At 31.0% G+C, this 20,000-nt stretch overlaps 1 protein-coding gene across 1 annotated transcript in view; it reads right to left on the reverse strand.

The window, feature by feature from the left end:
• LOC143247943 (coiled-coil domain-containing protein CG32809-like) overlaps positions 1-20,000 on the reverse strand; it is a 472,276-nt gene that overhangs the window by 437,654 nt on the left and 14,622 nt on the right. The gene's annotated exons all lie outside the window — the stretch shown is intronic.

Raw genomic sequence — 20,000 nt, forward strand, 5'->3', positions numbered from 1 at the left:
TTAATAGGAACTACAACAAATTAATGTACATCATGATGTTAGCCATAGTTTGGTAACCTACTAAATCTGCTAAATAGTTATATTGAACGGAAATGTATCTACACTAAGCACTAAAGTAATAAACAAGAATTACCACAATGGTCTTTACTACTAATAGCTGGAAATTAACAGATATATCTAATGAAACGCTAAATGTTTAATCTTGATGCCCTTGTGGCTTCTGAGATACGGTGTTGATAGATAACACATGAAGATCATTGCTGAAAAGACCTAACCAATGACCCCTGAACCTCTCTTTCCACGTGTTTCCTCAACCTAAAAACTGTAAACATCTTCTAGTATGGTAACAGTATGTGGTTGTTTATCTCAAGCCCTTCATTATGTTTCCAGCCATAAACCAAAACACGTGTCTCTAAACACAACACGTGGCCATTAACCAACACCTACAGATTCAGCTTGAAAATGGACCTAAAAGAAAAACAAACGTAACCGTGGCTATTAAATCACTATTTCTTATTTCAGTTATCTATAAAATTAAATAACATTGAAGTTTCACTAATTATCCAGAGGAAAGCAAAGCTCTATTACAAGGGGAACAAATATAAACTATTTACCAAAATCATTCTCTCCTTATTCATAGCCTCTTTCTATAGTCTTTCAATATTAAGAAGAGTACATTCCTCGCAATATTGATAACACTGGTATACAGCCTGTCAAAAGTGCCGTAATAAGTGTTATCACTCCCTAGTACACCCTAACCTCATGTTTCATAGCTAACCGAAATATATAAATTTTGCGAAATCAAGCTTGACCACCAAGAGGCAGAAAAGTTCAGTCGAAGCAAGCAAACGTTGGTAAATTTCTTTGTGAACAAATCAAAATTAAGATTTTTCATTAAATGAATTCGTGGCTTATTCATAGAATAATTAGTGGTAAAATCGATTGGAGAAACAAGTTCTAATGTATAGAAAAACCAGTGTGTTTTAGTAAACACTACGCACAAACAACGGCTTTTATGTCATGTTGCTCGGAAAGAAAAGTATAACTCTCTCTCTCTAGGTGTTTGGATATATATATTTATATACCCACGAGGGTCAAGTACACTAGACCTCTTCCTCCTTCCATAACATTGTTTGAATGGACTCATTAATACATTTATAGTTAATACAAATGGCTGGAGTAATAGCATAACTTTAAATCTGGTCCTTTTCAGGACAAAGTATAACTAATATTATTGTTTGGTTCGTTTTGAATTTCGCGCAAAGCTAATATTATTGTTAGTCCATATACTGAAAATATAAAATGAAATGTATACAACAAAACTGGAAAAATATTTGTTGATATCTTAATTTAGTCTCCGTTGATTACAGAGGTTTGTTTGTTTTTTAAATGTTAATGATTTAACAGAAAATACTTTGATTTAGAAACGATTTAAGTTTAGAATTGAATAAATACTTTTACTTTCATAATAAATTGTGTGCACTTTGGGGTTTGTATACAAACACTCACTACACATGTAAGGTTTCACGGCACACACCATTATCACTAATATTGTAATGGGAAGACAGTAATCGAACTCTCTATCTGGAAAAATCCATCTTGGCTTTTATGGGTCCTCTTATTTCGAAACAAAATTAAGCGTGGCGTGACACACGCAAACACTAGCTTTTATATAAGCTAGATTACTGTTGTGAAAGTTTTTGAAATTGTAGAACAGCTAAGCGAAAACATTTAGAAATCAGGTTTGGTTCTCGTTAAGCATAAGGTTGCTCAATGGGCTACCTATGCTGTGCCCACCATGGCTGAGCCACACTGGGAGAGAAGAGAAATTTAAAAATCACGTCGCACTTAGTAACCGAATAAATATGTGCATCTATGACAGAGTTATAGATCCTGTATTTTAGAAAACTAAACAAAAGAAATTCAAAACCCATGGACAAGTAGCTATCTTACTTAAGAGACTTAACGATTACCTAGCAAAAAAAATGAACTATAACACTGCACAACAATTTTTTTTCTGAAAAGTTTTGCTTCCTGAAAAGTTTTTGCTGATTGTGACAGGTACCTGGTGGGTATGCACAAATATAGTTTTGGTTTTGCTTCATCACGTAGGAACCGGCAATAACGTATTTAATTGCGTTTATGTTTCTAATACGCTATTAAGTTCAACATAATCAAAAGTGTTTTGCTCCTGATTTTCGATTGTATTCAATGTCTGGTGCATCACGTTGCAGTGTCCAACAGTAGTTAGCAAGCATTGACGGATTCCAGTTGCCCTAATATCGTTTTTCCATTGTAGCAATGTCCTGGTGAAACTGAAGATTTCGATGAAACGGTACGTGATGGGCAAATTTGGATGTGATTTTCGTGATCAGCAGCCAAAAATCTATAAGGAACACCCAACAGTGTTCAAGAAGCAAAAACTTTGTTGTGCAGTGTAATTAATATGACAAACTTGAACTTATCACTAAATCAATCTAAAATCAATACCATTATTCACATAAATACCCTCCCAATAAAATAAATTCAACAGAATAGTAAAGTGCAGATGTAAACGAACTATTTTTTAAATCTGCTTTTTCATTAATAGGTCATCTACAATTATAGTAGATGACTCAACTACAGTATACTTGTCCAAAGAAAGATCTTAAATCAATTACTTTGAACAGATTTACCTGTTTACCAACATACTATTCGACTCAATTACTTGCCTAAAGGTCATTAATGCATACTTGGTCAAGTATAGATCACAAAACAAGACATTTAAGCCTAATCCCGTGTTTAAAAATTGTAAGCAACTCAACCACACGTCCAAAAATAAATCCCAAACAGGAACTTTGAGATGTTTCAGTTTTTCTTTTTAGAAACATAATGGGTAACTCCACAACTTCGTCAGAGAAAAATTAACAAAAAGCGTAATGGGTAAGTCAACAACTTCGTCAGAGAAAAATCAACAAAACACATAATGGGTAAGTCAACAACTTGGCCAGAAAAAAATCAGGAAACAAATACTGTGAGACCACTGACTTGTATAAGAATGTATTAAATAAGTTAATTAATTAAATAAATAAATCACGAATCAGAGATTCTGAGCGGAATATGTTTTCAGTTAAAAATTAAAATTGAATTCTTATGATATTAGAAATGCAACACCAGTGATCAAACAGATGGGACCACTTAATTATAATAGTATGTTTCGAATATATATATATATATATATATTCATTTTCAAAGACAATATTTGACAGGGCTATTGATTTATGTCAATTTTCTTGTTGGTCAATATCTACTTATTGACCATTTCTACTGCTAAACAGAAGCCTACAATTTGAGCTTAGTTCTTTACTAATACAGCTTCCTGCTACTTAATGTGAAAGCCCAGCATGGCCAGGTAGTTAAGGCATTCGATTCGTAATCCGAGAGTCGCAGGTTCAAATACCTGTCATACCAAACATCCTCGCTCCTTCAGCTGTAGGGGCATTATAATGTGGCGGTCAATCCCACTATTCGTTGGTAAAAGAATAGCCCAAGAATTGACGATGGGTGGTGATGACAGCTGTCTTCCCTCTAGTCTTACACTGCTAAATTAGAGATGACTAGCGCAGATAGCCCTCGTGTAGCTTTGCGCGAAATTCAACAAACAAATCTTTGTTTTCAAGTTAAAATTCAGAAAATTTTAAAGATAGCTGAAAATTATAATTCATTTAATTAAATCTGTGACGGATGTTTGTTTAACTTAAATTTAAAAAGAGAAATGTTCATAACTTATAGTGTTAAATCTGCCAGTAGTGAGTCTGTTATCACTCATATATTGAGAATAGCTTTGTTAAAGTTCCTCTTCATAACATATATTTAATACTAGGCCTAGTTTTAAGACCAGTTGTAATTGGAGTAAGACCTACTTTGCCAATTAAGGGTTTATCATTGTTGTTGGGAAACAATTTGATTGGGAGAAAGTTGTTGCTGAATCCAACACTGTTTCATCTAAGTATGTTGTTGTTAAGGAGAATCCAGACGTGTTTCTCTTGTGTGTGATGATTCGAGCTCAGGCTAAGAAATTAAGCCCAAAAGAAATGATAGACACGTATTCAGAGAACGATATCATAGATTTGTCTCACTGGCCCGGCATTGCCAAGCGTGTTAAGGCGTGCGACTCGTACTCTGAGGGTCGCGGGTTCGCATCCCCGTCGCGCCAAACATGCTCGCCCTTTCAGCCGTGTGGGCGTTATAATGTTACGGTCAATCCCACTATTCGTTGGTAAAAGAGTAGTCCAAGAGTTGGCTGTGGGTGGTGATGACTAACTGCCTTCCCTCTAGTCTTATACTGCTAAATTAGGGACGGCTAGCACAGATAGCCCTCGAGTAGCTTTGTGCGAAATTCAAAAACAAACAAACAGATTTGTCTCAGACATTTTTTTTATCCTACCGACGGTTCCTCGATGATTGACAGTGATGGACGTGAGAGACCTGATACACCTGATGAAGCTCTGTTTGCTAATAGTAAACTGTTCCCTGAGCAAGAAAAGGATCCGAAGATCTCTTCATTATTTAAATTTTCATTCTCAAAAGATCAACTAGAGAAAGTTCCAAATGATTAATTTTCTAAAAGTGTGTGCTAATGAGGAAATGGAGACCACCAGATGTGCAAGTTTCAGTGGACTGGGCTACAGTTTATCAAATGGTTGTTCAGAAAGAATATCGTTATTAAATATTGAGAATTGCCCATGAACTCCTCATGAGCATTTAGGTATCAACAGGACATGTGATAAAATTATGAAACAAGTCATTTATCCAAAACTTAAGCAAGTAATTTTCCAGTTTTGTAAAACTTGTCATATCTATAGTTGGTTGGAAAAACCTAACCATAAAATTCTTGTTGCTCTTTTGAGACCTATTCCAGCGTTTCTAAGAACCCTTCAGCCATGTGACTGTTGATTGTGATGGATCTTTACCATAAAACAGTTAAAAACTTGATCAGGGAACCGGTATTTGTTGACTATCATGTGTATAACCACTCGATTCCCTGAAGCTATCCCTTTTAGAAACATTTAAGCCCAAACCATTTCTGAGGCTTTGATTAATTCCTATACTTCTGTTGGCTCGCCCAAAGAAATTCAGTCTGATCAGGAATCAAATTTTATATCTGGATTGTTTCAACAGGTTATCAACTCGATGTCAAACAGATCAAATCTAGTGCCTGTCATCCAGAATCACAAGATGCTCTTAAGAGGTTCAATTCTACCTTGAAAAAGATTATCCGGACTTACTACCTCGATAAGGAGAAGACTTACTACCTCTATAAGGAGAAGACTTACTACCTCGATAAGGAGAAGAAATGGGACGAATGAGTTAAGTTATCATTATTTGCTGTTCATGAGTCAGTTCAGGAGTCATTAGGGTTTGGCCCGTTTGAGTTGGTGTTTGGTCATTCAACGCGCGGTCGTTTGAAGTTGCTGAAGGAACAGTGGTTGGAAGGTGGTCTGAAAGAAATACATTTATTGAATTACGTTTCCAAGCTTAGGTACAGACTCTTACGCGCTTACGAACTGGCTTGAGAAAATCTGAAGTAACTCTAACCTGAAATGAAAAACGTTTATAACCGCAAGTCTGAAAAGTCTAAGTTCCATCCTGTTGACATGACCTTAGTATTGCTACCCACTATTGGACATCAACTCAAAACTAGGTACCTTGGTATCTATAAGGTTGTTCGGAAAGTTAATGATACTGACTGTGATGTAAAAACACCTGATTGTTGAAATACTACCTAACTGTATTACATAAATATTTTGAAACCCTATCACATCCAAGATTCATCTGAAAATATTTTAGCCATTGAGTGATCATGTGATACTGAAGACAGTCACTTTGACTCATTCAGCCGTAAGTTTCAAAATATCGGAGGTGAATACAGCATCCAATTAAGTAATTCTGATATTCAAACCAAATTTGGCTGTAAAAATGTATCCCAGGACGATTGATATGGGTATTAAAACTTACTAATAAAGCAGAGAACAACGTTTCGACCTGGCAATGACCTAAGAAAATCGAAACGTTGTTTTCTGCTTTAATAGCAAATGTTAATACCCATACCAGCCGTCCTGGGATACATTTTTTACTTCAGGTGGGCTGCTTTTCATCACGAATCACAAAATTGATTGTATTGTAAATTATCCAACAAGAAAAGTTTGGTGAGATTTTTGGGAATAACTGGTTAGTTAGTTATCACCATTAGATTCCATCAAGGAACATAGGCCGCAATCGCTTGCGGATTCTTCAACAGGTATTTAAGTGAGTAGGTTGTTAGCCCGTTGCACCGAGCCGTCCCTCTATAACTGTAGAGGGAAGGCAGCTAGTCATCACCACCCACCGCCATCTCTTGAGCTACTCTTGTGCCAACGAATAGTGGGACTGACCGTCACATTATAACGCCCCCACGGCTGGGAGGGCGAGCATGTTTGGCGCGACGCGGGCGCGAACCCATGACCCTCGGATTACGAGTCGCACGCCTTACGTGTTTGGCCATGTCGGGCCTACATAAATGATTATTACAGGAAATTTTGAAATAATTATCTGCTACCAGTGTACCATTAACCTGTTCATTGCCGTAGACGAGATAACTCGTCCAAGCCGATCGGTAACACAGTGCCACGGACGAGTTAATTCGTTCTCAATAATACCTAACTACAATGCTAGATGTCAGCACCATATATGCATTTGACATACTTGCAAATTGTTTCACTTTCGATCGAAAATGGCGTCACGAAAAAGTTATAAAATGAAAAACCATTAGAGTTGTATTTTGAACTTGGTTCAAAGTTGCCGTAGCAGCTGAAATACTTGGCAGTCAACAGGTTAACAAACTTACTGAAGAAAAATCAAAAGTTAAAAAAGGTCTGAAACGTGTCAACATGCTTTTGAAGAGGTCAAATCTTTATTGTGGACTTACCCTCTATTGATGGCGCCTGACCTTAATAAGCCTTTCGTATTAGTTGTTTGATGCCAGCGATTTTGGTGCTGTTGCTATTGTATTACAATCAGACAACAAAGGTATTGAACATCTTGTTTGTTATTTCTATAAAAAGTTTAATTGTCACCAAAATAATTATTCCATTGTCTAAAAAGAAACACTGGCTTTAGTGTTAGCTTTAGAACATTTCAATATGTATGTATCTACATCATTATAACCTATTATTATTTATACTGATCATAACCGTTAACATTTTTTAACCAAGTGAAGAACAAAAACACGTTCGTTTTTTGTTTTGAATTTCGCGTGAAGCTACACGAGGTCTATCTGCTCTAGCCATATCTAATTTAGCAGTGAAAGACTAGATGGAAGGCAGCTAGACATTAGTAGCTACTGCTAACTATTGGACTACTCTTTTGCTAACAAATAGTGGGATTGGCTGCCACATTATTATGCTCCAACGCGAGCATGTTTAGTGAGATTCAAGCCCACAATTTTCAAATTGCGAGTCGAGCACCTAATCACATAGCCTTGCTGGTTCAGGCAAAAACAGAAGATTGTTTAGTTGAAATTTATGAATACAAGAGTATGATTTGAAGATAATCCATATCAAACGGTTTGATAACATTTGTTTTGATGCACTTTCACGTGGTATGTAATTTTATGATATAAAATTATTTGTATTGATTGTGTTATATATTGTCATGATTATTGAAGTTGTATAATCCTTTGATAATGTTTTACATTTAATGTATTGGTGTAAATGAATATACATGTAATATCTGAGTTAAATATTGTCTTATGTTAATTTTTAATTTTCCAAGGAAGGATGATTGATGGATTTAGTATTATATCTTAATTTTAATAGCGATGTTTGTTTAATTTAAATTCATGTTTAGAAATGTACATAGCTTATACTGTTAAATCTGTATTGTGTATACCTGCATACTAAAACCGTAGAAGATTATCGAGCGTAAGAATCAACATTATATGTTATTACGTAAACACTAATGTATCGTCTATATTGTTATGCAGGCCAAAATTTCTATACACCGTTCTCACGCCCAAATATATAACTAACGTGACGCGCCAAGATAAAGTATATATTATTGGTTTGCTATAGTTGTTATACAAAAAAAAAAACCTCGAAAGTTATAAACGTGCTTAATCGGGAAACTTCAAATATCTGACTAGGAAGGTTTATAGATTTCAAACATTAAAAATAGTTTAACTTCAGCAGAATCACGTCGGACATAAGTATTTTTACGAAATCATTACATAACTTCAGCGGTGAAAAACTCGACGTGTGATCAACGAAGAACGAACTAGGTTCCTCTTATGTTAATTGTATCTACATCAACTAAAGATTAATATGCTCATCGTAAATACTCGATAAGATACCAAGGACGTTTCAGACCAGATAGAGGGCTCAAGTTTGTAAACTTTGTACATAAATCATCATTTATAATGACCGTTTTTGTATGTTGTTTTACTGTTTGTTTATTAAAACACATTTGTTTGAATATAGAGACCCGTGTTTATCAATCTTGTTGACAAGTATCGTGTATCTCGATACGTATCGACATTTATTTAACTTGTAAATCTAAATTACAATTTAATTCAATTTCAGACCACTCGAAAGTATATACCTTAGGTAATAAGTTACGTGATAAATTGAAGAACTATCTGTAAATTATAGCCAAAAAAATACGTTACGTAGTAAATCGAAGAACTCTCTGTAAATTATAACCGAAAATTTACGTTACTTAATAAATCAAAAATTTGCAGAAGAACTATCTGTAAGCTACGGCCAAAAATATAAGTTATGTACAAATCGAAGAATTATCTGTAAATTATAAGCACAAATATACGTTACATAATAAATCGAAGAAGTAGCTATAAATTATAACCAAAATATAAGTTACGTACAAATCGAACAACTTGCTGGAAACTGCAACCATAAACATACGTTAAGTAATAAATCGAAGAACTATCTGTAAATCATAACTAAAAATACACGTTACGTAATAAATCAAAGAACTATCTGTAAATCATCACTAAAAATACACGTTACGTAATAAATCGAAGAACTATCTGTAAATCATAACTAAAAATACACGTTACGTAATAAAGTGAAGAACTATGTGTAAATTATAACTAAAAATATACGTTACGCGATAAATCGAAGAACTATCTGCAAATTATAACCAAAAATATACGTTACGTAATAAATCGAAGAACTATCTGTAAATTATAACTAAAAATATACGTTACGTGATAAATTGAAGAACTATCTGTAAATTATAACTAAAAATGCACGTTACGTAATAAATCGAAGAAGTATCTATAAATTATAACCAAAATATAAGTTACGTACAAATCGAACAACTAGCTGGAAATTATAACTAAAAACATACGTTACGTGATAAATCGAAGAACTATCTGTAAATTATAACCAAAAATATACGTTACGTGATAAATTAAAAAACTGTCTGCAAATTATAACTAAAAATACACGTTATGTAATAAATCAAAAATTTGCAGAAGAACTATGTGTAAACTACAGCCAAAAATATAAGTTATGTACAAATCGAAGAATTATCTGTAAATTATAAGCAAAAACATACGTTACGTAATACATCGAAGAAGTATCTGTAAATTATAACCAAAATATAAGTTACGTACAAATCGAACAACTAGCTGGAAACTGCAACCATAAACATACGTTACGTAATAAATCAAAGAAGTATCTATAAATTATAACCAAAATATAAGTTACGTACAAATCGAACAACTAGCTGGAAACTGGAACCATAAACATACGTTACGTAATAAATCGAAGAACTATCTGTAAATTATAACTAAACATATACGTTACGTAATAAATCGAAGAACTATCTGTAAATTATAACTAAATCGAAAACTATGTAAATTATAACTAAAAATACACGTTACGTAATAAATCGAAGAACTATCTGTAAATTATAACTAAAAATATACGTTACGTAATAAATCGAAGAACTATCTGTAAATTATAACTAAAAATACACGTTACGTAATAAATCGAAGAACTATCTGTAAATTATAACTAAAAAATATACGTTACGTAATAAATCGAAGAACTATCTGTAAATTTATAACTAAAAAATACACGTTACGTAATAAATCGAAGAACTATCTGTAAATTATAACTAAAATACACGTTACGTAATAAATCGAAGAACTATCTGTAAATTATAACTAAAATACACGTTACGTAATAAATCGAAGAACTATCTGTAAATTATAACTAAAAAATACACGTTACGTAATAAATCGAAGAACTATCTGTAAATTATAACTAAAATACATACGTTACGTAATAAATCGAAGAACTATCTGTAAATTATAACTAAAATACGTTACGTAATAAATCGAAGAACTATCTGTAAATTATAACTAAAATATACGTTACGTAATAAATCGAAGAACTATCTGTAAATTATAATCTGTAAAAAACGTTACGTAATAAATCGAAGAACTATCTGTAAATTATAACTAAAAATACACGTTACGTAATAAATCGAAGAACTATCTGTAAATTATAACTAAAAAATATACGTTACGTAATAAATCGAAGAACTATCTGTAAATTATAACTAAAAATATACGTTACGTAATAAATCGAAGAACTATCTGTAAATTATAACTAAAAATACACGTTACGTAATAAATCGAAGAACTATCTGTAAATTATAACTAAAAATATACGTTACGTAATAAATCGAAGAACTATCTGTAAATTATAACTAAAAATACACGTTACGTAATAAATCGAAGAACTATCTGTAAATTATAACTAAAAATACACGTTACGTAATAAATCGAAGAACTATCTGTAAATTATAACTAAATCGAAGAACTAAAATACACGTTACGTAATAAATCGAAGAACTATCTGTAAATTATAACTAAAATATACGTTACGTAATAAATCGAAGAACTATCTGTAAATTATAACTAAAACATACGTTACGTAATAAATCGAAGAACTATCTGTAAATTATAACCAAAATATACGTTACGTAATAAATCGAAGAACTATCTGTAAATTATAACTAAAAACGTTACGTAATAAATCGAAGAACTATCTGTAAATTATAACTAAAATATACGTTACGTAATAAATCGAAGAACTATCTGTAAATTATAACTAAAAATACGTTACGTAATAAATCGAAGAACTATCTGTAAATTATAACTAAACGTTACGTAATAAATCGAAGAACTATCTGTAAATTATAACTAAAAAATACACGTTACGTAATAAATCGAAGAACTATCTGTAAATTATAACTAAAAATATACGTTACGTAATAAATCGAAGAACTATCTGTAAATTATAATAAAAAATACACGTTACGTAATAAATCGAAGAACTATCTGTAAATTATAACTAAAAATACACGTTACGTAATAAATCGAAGAACTATCTGTAAATTATAACTAAAAATACACGTTACGTAATAAATCTATCTGTAAATTATAAATTATAAAAAAATACGTTACGTAATAAATCGAAGAACTATCTGTAACGTTATTATAAGCTACATTATAACCAAAATATAAGTTATGTACAAAAACATACGTTACGTAATACATCGAAGAAGTATCTGTAAATTATAACCAAAATATAAGTTACGTACAAATCGAACAACTAGCTGGAAACTGCAACCATAAACATACGTTACGTAATAAATCAAAGAAGTATCTATAAATTATAACCAAAATATAAGTTACGTACAAATCGAACAACTAGCTGGAAACTGGAACCATAAACATACGTTACGTAATAAATCGAAGAACTATCTGTAAATTATAACTAAACATATACGTTACGTAATAAATCGAAGAACTATCTGTAAATTATAACTAAAAATGCACGTTACGTAATAAATCGAAGAACTATCTGTAAATTATAACTAAAAATACACGTTACGTAATAAATCGAAGAACTATCTGTAAATTATAACTAAAATACACGTTACGTAATAAATCGAAGAACTATCTGTAAATTATAACTAAAAATATACGTTACGTAATAAATCGAAGAACTATCTGTAAAATTACGTAATAAATCGAAGAACTATCTGTAAATTATAAAATACACGTTACGTAATAAATCGAAGAACTATCTGTAAATTATAACTAAAAATACACGTTACGTAATAAATCGAAGAACTATCTGTAAATTATAACTAAAAATACACGTTACGTAATAAATCGAAGAACTATCTGTAAATTATAACATACGTTACGTAAAATACACGTTACGTAATAAATCGAAGAACTATCTGTAAATTATAACTGTAAAAAATAAACACGTTACGTAATAAATCGAAGAACTATCTGTAAATTATAACTAAACATATACGTTACGTAATAAATCGAAGAACTATCTGTAAAAAACTAAAAATATACGTTACGTAATAAATCGAAGAACTATCTGTAAATTATAACTAAAAATATACGTTACGTAATAAATCGAAGAACTATCTGTAAATTATAACTAAAAAATATACGTTACGTAATAAATCGAAGAACTATCTGTAAATTATAACTAAAAATATACGTTACGTAATAAATCGAAGAACTATCTGTAAATTATAACTAAAAATATACGTTACGTAATAAATCGAAGAACTATCTGTAAATTATAACCAAAAATATACGTAATAAATCGTTACGTAATAAATCGAAGAACTATCTGTAAATTATAGCTGGAAACTATAACCAAAATATAAAATAAATCGAAGTTATACGTTATAAATCGAAGAACTAGAACTATCTGTAAATTATAAGAACTATCTGTAAAAAACATACGTTACGTAATAAATCGAAGAACTATCTGTAAATTATAACTAAAAAAATATAAGTTACGTATAAATCGAAGAACTATCTGTAAATTATAACTAAAACATACGTTACGTAATAAATCGAAGAACTATCTGTAAATTATAACCAAAATATACGTTACGTAATAAATCGAAGAACTATCTGTAAATTATAACTGTAAAAAATATACGTTACGTCGAAGAAATCTGTAAAATCGAAGAACTATCTGTAAATTATAACTAAAAATACACGTTACGTAATAAATCGAAGAACTATCTGTAAATTATAACTAAAAATACACGTTACGTAACTATCTGTAAATTATAACTAAAATATACGTTACGTAATAAATCGAAGAACTATCTGTAAATTATAACTAAAAATATACGTTACGTAATAAATCGAAGAACTATCTGTAAATTATAACTAAAAATACGTTACGTAATAAATCGAAGAACTATCTGTAAATTATAACCAAAATATACGTTACGTAATAAATCGAAGAACTATCTGTAAATTATAACCAAAAAATATAACGTTACGTAATAAATCGAAGAACTATCTGTAAATTATAATCGAAGAACTAAAATACACGTTACGTAATAAATCGTAATAAATCGAAGAACTATCTGTAAATTATAACTAAAAATATACGTTACGTAATAAATCGAAGAACTATCTGTAAATTATAATAAATCGAAGAACTATCTGTAAATTATAACTATACGTTACGTAATAAATCGAAGAACTATCTGTAAATTATAACCAAAATTAGTTACGTAAATATACGTTACGTAATAAATCGAAGAACTATCTGTAAATTATAACTAAAAATCGAAGAATACGTTACGTAATAAATCGAAGAACTATCTGTAAATTATAATAAAAAATACACGTTACGTAATAAATCGAAGAACTATCTGTAAATTATAACTAAAAATACACGTTACGTAATAAATCGAAGAACTATCTGTAAATTATAACTAAAAATACACGTTACGTAATAAATCGAAGAACTATCTGTAAATTATAACTAAAAATATACGTTACGTAATAAATCGAAGAACTATCTGTAAATTATAACTAAAACTATACACGTTACGTAATAAATCGAAGAATAAATCGAAGAACTATCTGTAAATTATAACTAAAAAATACACGTTACGTAATAAATCGAAGAATTATCTGTAAATTATAAGCTAAAAAATACGTTACGTAATAAATCGAAGAACTATCTGTAAATTATAACTAAAAATATACGTTACGTAATAAATCGAAGAACTATCTGTAAATTATAACTAAAAATACACGTTACGTAATAAATCGAAGAACTATCTGTAAATTATAACTAAAAATACACGTTACGTAATAAATCGAAGAACTATCTGTAAATTATAACTAAAAATACACGTTACGTAATAAATCGAAGAACTATCTGTAAATTATAACTATCTGTAAATTATAAAAATATACGTTACGTAATAAATCGAAGAACTATCTGTAAATTATAACTACGTTAAAATACGAAGAACTACGTTACGTAATAAATCGAAGAACTATCTGTAAATTATAACTAAAAATATACGTTACGTAATAAATCGAAGAACTATCTGTAAATTATAACTAAAAATACACGTTACGTAATAAATCGAAGAACTATCTGTAAATTATAACTAAAAATATACGTTACGTAATAAATCGAAGAACTATCTGTAAATTATAACTAAAAATACACGTTACGTAATAAATCGAAGAATTATCTGTAAATTATAAGCAAAAACATACGTTACGTAATACATCGAAGAAGTATCTGTAAATTATAACCAAAATATAAGTTACGTACAAATCGAACAACTAGCTGGAAACTGCAACCATAAACATACGTTACGTAATAAATCAAAGAAGTATCTATAAATTATAACCAAAATATAAGTTACGTACAAATCGAACAACTAGCTGGAAACTGGAACCATAAACATACGTTACGTAATAAATCGAAGAACTATCTGTAAATTATAACTAAACATATACGTTACGTAATAAATCGAAGAACTATCTGTAAATTATAACTAAAAATGCACGTTACGTAATAAATCGAAGAACTATCTGTAAATTATAACTAAAAATACACGTTACGTAATAAATCGAAGAACTATCTGTAAATTATAACTAAAAATGCACGTTACGTAATAAATCGAAGAACTATCTGTAAATTATAACTAAAAATACACGTTACGTAATAAATCGAAGAACTATCTGTAAATTATAACTAAAAATACACGTTACGTAATAAATCGAAGAACTATCTGTAAATTATAACTAAAAATACACGTTACGTAATAAATCGAAGAACTATCTGTAAATTATAACTAAAAATACACGTTACGTAATAAATCGAAGAACTATCTGTAAATTATAACTAAAAATACACGTTACGTAATAAATCGAAGAATTATCTGTAAATTATAAGCAAAAACATACGTTACGTAATACATCGAAGAAGTATCTGTAAATTATAACCAAAATATAAGTTACGTACAAATCGAACAACTAGCTGGAAACTGCAACCATAAACATACGTTACGTAATAAATCGAAGAACTATCTGTAAATTATAACCAAAATATACGTTACGTACAAATCGAACAACTAGCTGGAAACTGGAACCATAAACATACGTTACGTAAAAAATCGAACAACTATCTGTAAATTATAACTAAACATATACGTTACGTAATAAATCGAAGAACTATCTGTAAATTATAACTAAAAATATACGTTACGTAATAAATCGAAGAACTATCTGTAAATTATAACTAAAAATATACGTTACGTAATAAATCGAAGAACTATCTGTAAATTATAACTAAAAATACACGTTACGTAATAAATCGAAGAACTATCTGTAAACTATAGCCAAAAATATAAGTTATGTACAAATCGAAGAATTATCTGTAAATTATAAGCAAAAACATACGTTACGTAATACATCGAAGAAGTATCTGTAAATTATAACCAAAATATAAGTTACGTACAAATCGAACAACTAGCTGGAAACTGCAACCATAAACATACGTTACGTAATAAATCAAAGAAGTATCTATAAATTATAACCAAAATATAAGTTACGTACAAATCGAACAACTAGCTGGAAACTGGAACCATAAACATACGTTACGTAATAAATCGAAGAACTATCTGTAAATTATAACTAAACATATACGTTACGTAATAAATCGAAGAACTATCTGTAAATTATAACTAAAAATACGTTACGTAATAAATCGAAGAACTATCTGTAAATTATAACTCGAAGAAGAACTAAAAATACGTTACGTAATAAATCGAAGAACTATCTGTAAATTATAACTAAAAATATACGTTACGTAATAAATCGAAGAACTATCTGTAAATTATAACTAAAAATACACGTTACGTAATAAATCGAAGAACTATCTGTAAATTATAACTAAAAATACACGTTACGTAATAAATCGAAGAACTATCTGTAAATTATAACTAAAAATACACGTTACGTAATAAATCGAAGAACTATCTGTAAATTATAAGCAAAAACATACGTTACGTAATACATCGAAGAACTATCTGTAAATTATAACTAAACATATACGTTACGTAATAAATCGAAGAACTATCTGTAAATTATAACTAAAAAATATACGTTATGTACTAAATCGAAGAACTATCTGTAAATTATAACCAAAATATACGTTACGTAATAAATCGAAGAACTATCTGTAAATTATAACCAAAATATAAGTTACGTAATAAATCGAACAACTAGCTATAAATTGCAACCATAAACATACGTTACGTAATAAATAAAAGAAGTATCTATAAATTATAACCAAAATATAAGTTACGTACAAATCGAACAACTAGCTGGAAACTGGAACCATAAACATACGTTACGTAATAAATCGAAGAACTATCTGTAAATTATAACTAAAAATGCACGTTACGTAATAAATCGAAGAACTATCTGTAAATTATAACTAAAAATCGAAGAACTACGTTACGTAATAAATCGAAGAACTATCTGTAAATTATAACTAAAAATATACGTTACGTAATAAATCGAAGAACTATCTGTAAATTATAACTAAAAATACACGTTACGTAATAAATCGAAGAACTATCTGTAAATTATAACTAAAAATACACGTTACGTAATAAATCGAAGAACTATCTGTAAATTATAACTAAAAATACACGTTACGTAATAAATCGAAGAACTATCTGTAAATTATAACTCGAAGAAAAAATACACGTTACGTAATAAATCGAAGAACTACCTGTAAATTATAACTAAAAATACACGTTACGTAATAAATCGAAGAACTATCTGTAAATTATAACTAAAAATACACGTTACGTAATAAATCGAAGAACTATCTGTAAATTATAACTAAAAAATACACGTTACGTAATAAATCGAAGAACTATCTGTAAATTATAACTAAAAATACACGTTACGTAATAAATCGAAGAACTATCTGTAAATTATAACTAAAAATACACGTTACGTAATAAATCGAAGAACTATCTGTAAATTATAACTAAAAATATACGTTACGTAATAAATCGAAGAACTATCTGTAAATTATAACTAAAAACTAAAATATACGTTACGTAATAAATCGAAGAACTATCTGTAAATTATAACTAAAAATATACGTTACGTAATAAATCGAAGAACTATCTGTAAATTATAACTAAAAATACACGTTACGTAATAAATCGAAGAACTATCTGTAAATTATAACCAAAAATATCATAATCTATATTAATAAATATTTAATATATGGTCCTAGCGTGGTCCAGTGACCATCGTACAGGTATGTAGACCTGTGAACATATCAGAATTATAGGAATGGAACTCCACCATTCACATAAAGTATTCCACAGTAACTACCATTAAATAGCTGCATTTCCTCTTGTCTGTCAGCTAAAAATTAGAGACTGTTAGTGCAGAGAGGGCATATCCGAAACAAACAGGTTGAAGTGAAACCTGATGACTTCAATTGATGGCAAAAACCTCTTACACAATGCACGGGCGAGAGAATTAAAAAGGTTCAGCTGGTATAAATAATTTTCACTGTAATTTTCCAATATAAAATCTCTCACGGATTACGTGACCTTGCATTACCTTCATTAAGAAATATGTTATTACCACGAGTTTATCGTGTTTTTAGCTGATGGTTTCATGCACTAAGCAACAGGCTATCATCACACTCGTTAACACGTGTAAAACTGGCTAGCCTGCTAGTCTCAGTTGATGTCAAAAGGCATACTAAAACAAAGTCGGCATAAACACTCTGTTAGTTACTGTAACCATAGCAACTGTTTCTTAACCCTCTTACGGTAGGATAAATCTGATTATAATGAACGTTCGTGTTTCAATAGTGTACGAATCAGTTGCACGTGTTACCAACACTTGTCGTATGCACCTAAACGTCACATATATCTAGTTGTTGATTGTGTAAATGTTTGCTCGAAGTTCCAAAATAGAATGTATACATATATGTATATTAGGCATAGAATAAGTAAAATATTGACGTGTTCTCCAACTGCTACTTATAATAGAAACTGAATTTGTTCATCAAGTGTTGCATGTTTATTTTTCTTATATATCTATATGTAATTTAAACGGTTTTTTCGTAAGAATGGGTTTCTTATCTTCTTCCCTGTCAACGCTTTCCAAAATTGCTCTCATTGGGAAGTTCACATACGACACACATGCGCACAACATATCCAGAAATGGAGTTTTACATGTGAATAGCCCAAGAAAATATTAAAAACTAAAAAAAAACAAAACGACCGTAGCATTAATCTTATGTTTGTTTTGAATTTCGCGTTAAGCTACAAGAGGCCTATTTGCGCTAACCGTCCATAATTTAGGAATGTGAGACTAGAGGTAAGGCAGCTAGTTATCACTACTCACTGCCAACAATGGGGCTACACTTTTACCAATGAATAGTGGGACTGATTGTAACATTATAAAGCCTTCATGACTGAAACGGCGAACATGTTTGGTGTGTCAGGGATTCGAATCTGCGACCTTCAGGTTCGGAGTCGAACGCCCTAACCAGCTGGCCATGCCGGGCAGTAAATAGTCTTATGTTTGTTTGTTTGTTTTGAATTTCGCGCAAAGCTACTCAAGGGCTATCTACGCTAGCCGTCCCTAATTTAGCAGTGTAAGACTAGGCGGAAAGGCAGCTAGTCATCGCCACCCACCGCCAACTCTTGGGCTACTCTTTTACCAATGTATAGTGGGATTGACCGTCACATTATAACGCCCCCACGGCTGAAAGGGCGAGCATGTTTGGTGCGACGGGGATTCGAACCCGCAACCCTCAGATTACGAGTCGAACGCCTTAACCCTCCTGGCCATGCCGAGCCATAAAGTCTTATGTACCACTTTCAATGATATCACTCTTTTAAAATGTATAATTATAGAAAACGACAGCTCTATTCCACCATCTTTTCAGGCGATACATTCTTAACGACTAATCGAGGATCTCGTAGAACTTTAACAGTTATAAACCATTGGTTAAACAACAGTCACGAGGCTAATAAAAAATCTACTCCATCTTCCAATTAGACGTCATCATTCGGTAGTTTCACAGTTAACTGTCTCTCCCTCTTCCAATAAGTAAGCTATAAGTTTACAAGTTTATAAGCTGAAAAATAGAAGTTCGATTCTTAGTGGTGGAGAGAACGCATATAGGTCATTGGGTAGCTTTGAGCTAAAAACATATTTAACTGGCAAACATTTATCCTAAGGTGGAGCTGAAACAAAGACAAGAAATAAACTTATAAACTTTGAACAAATCAAAGATTATCAATAATTTGAAGCCACTATTCAATTCAAGTTCCTCCCCTCTCCTTCCCCAAAAAGTATTGGATTTGAGCCTCTAGTTCGTTTGGAAAAAAAAAACTGTGATTGATTTTTGTGGGGGCTCCACTGCTTTAGCATTGGCTTCCTAAGTCGTCCTCTAGGGGCATCATCGTTTCCTTCAGTGTGATCAGAACAGATTCTGTCATAATATGCCATTTAGCGAAGGAAATGCTTATTGATCTTAGCCCCACCATCGCCAGTCTCAGGTACCCCAACAACTGTACAAAAAATATGCGAC

This window comes from Tachypleus tridentatus, chromosome 3, assembly GCF_004210375.1.
Source record: "Tachypleus tridentatus isolate NWPU-2018 chromosome 3, ASM421037v1, whole genome shotgun sequence".
In the NCBI taxonomy this organism is placed as follows: Eukaryota; Metazoa; Arthropoda; class Merostomata; order Xiphosura; family Limulidae; genus Tachypleus; species Tachypleus tridentatus.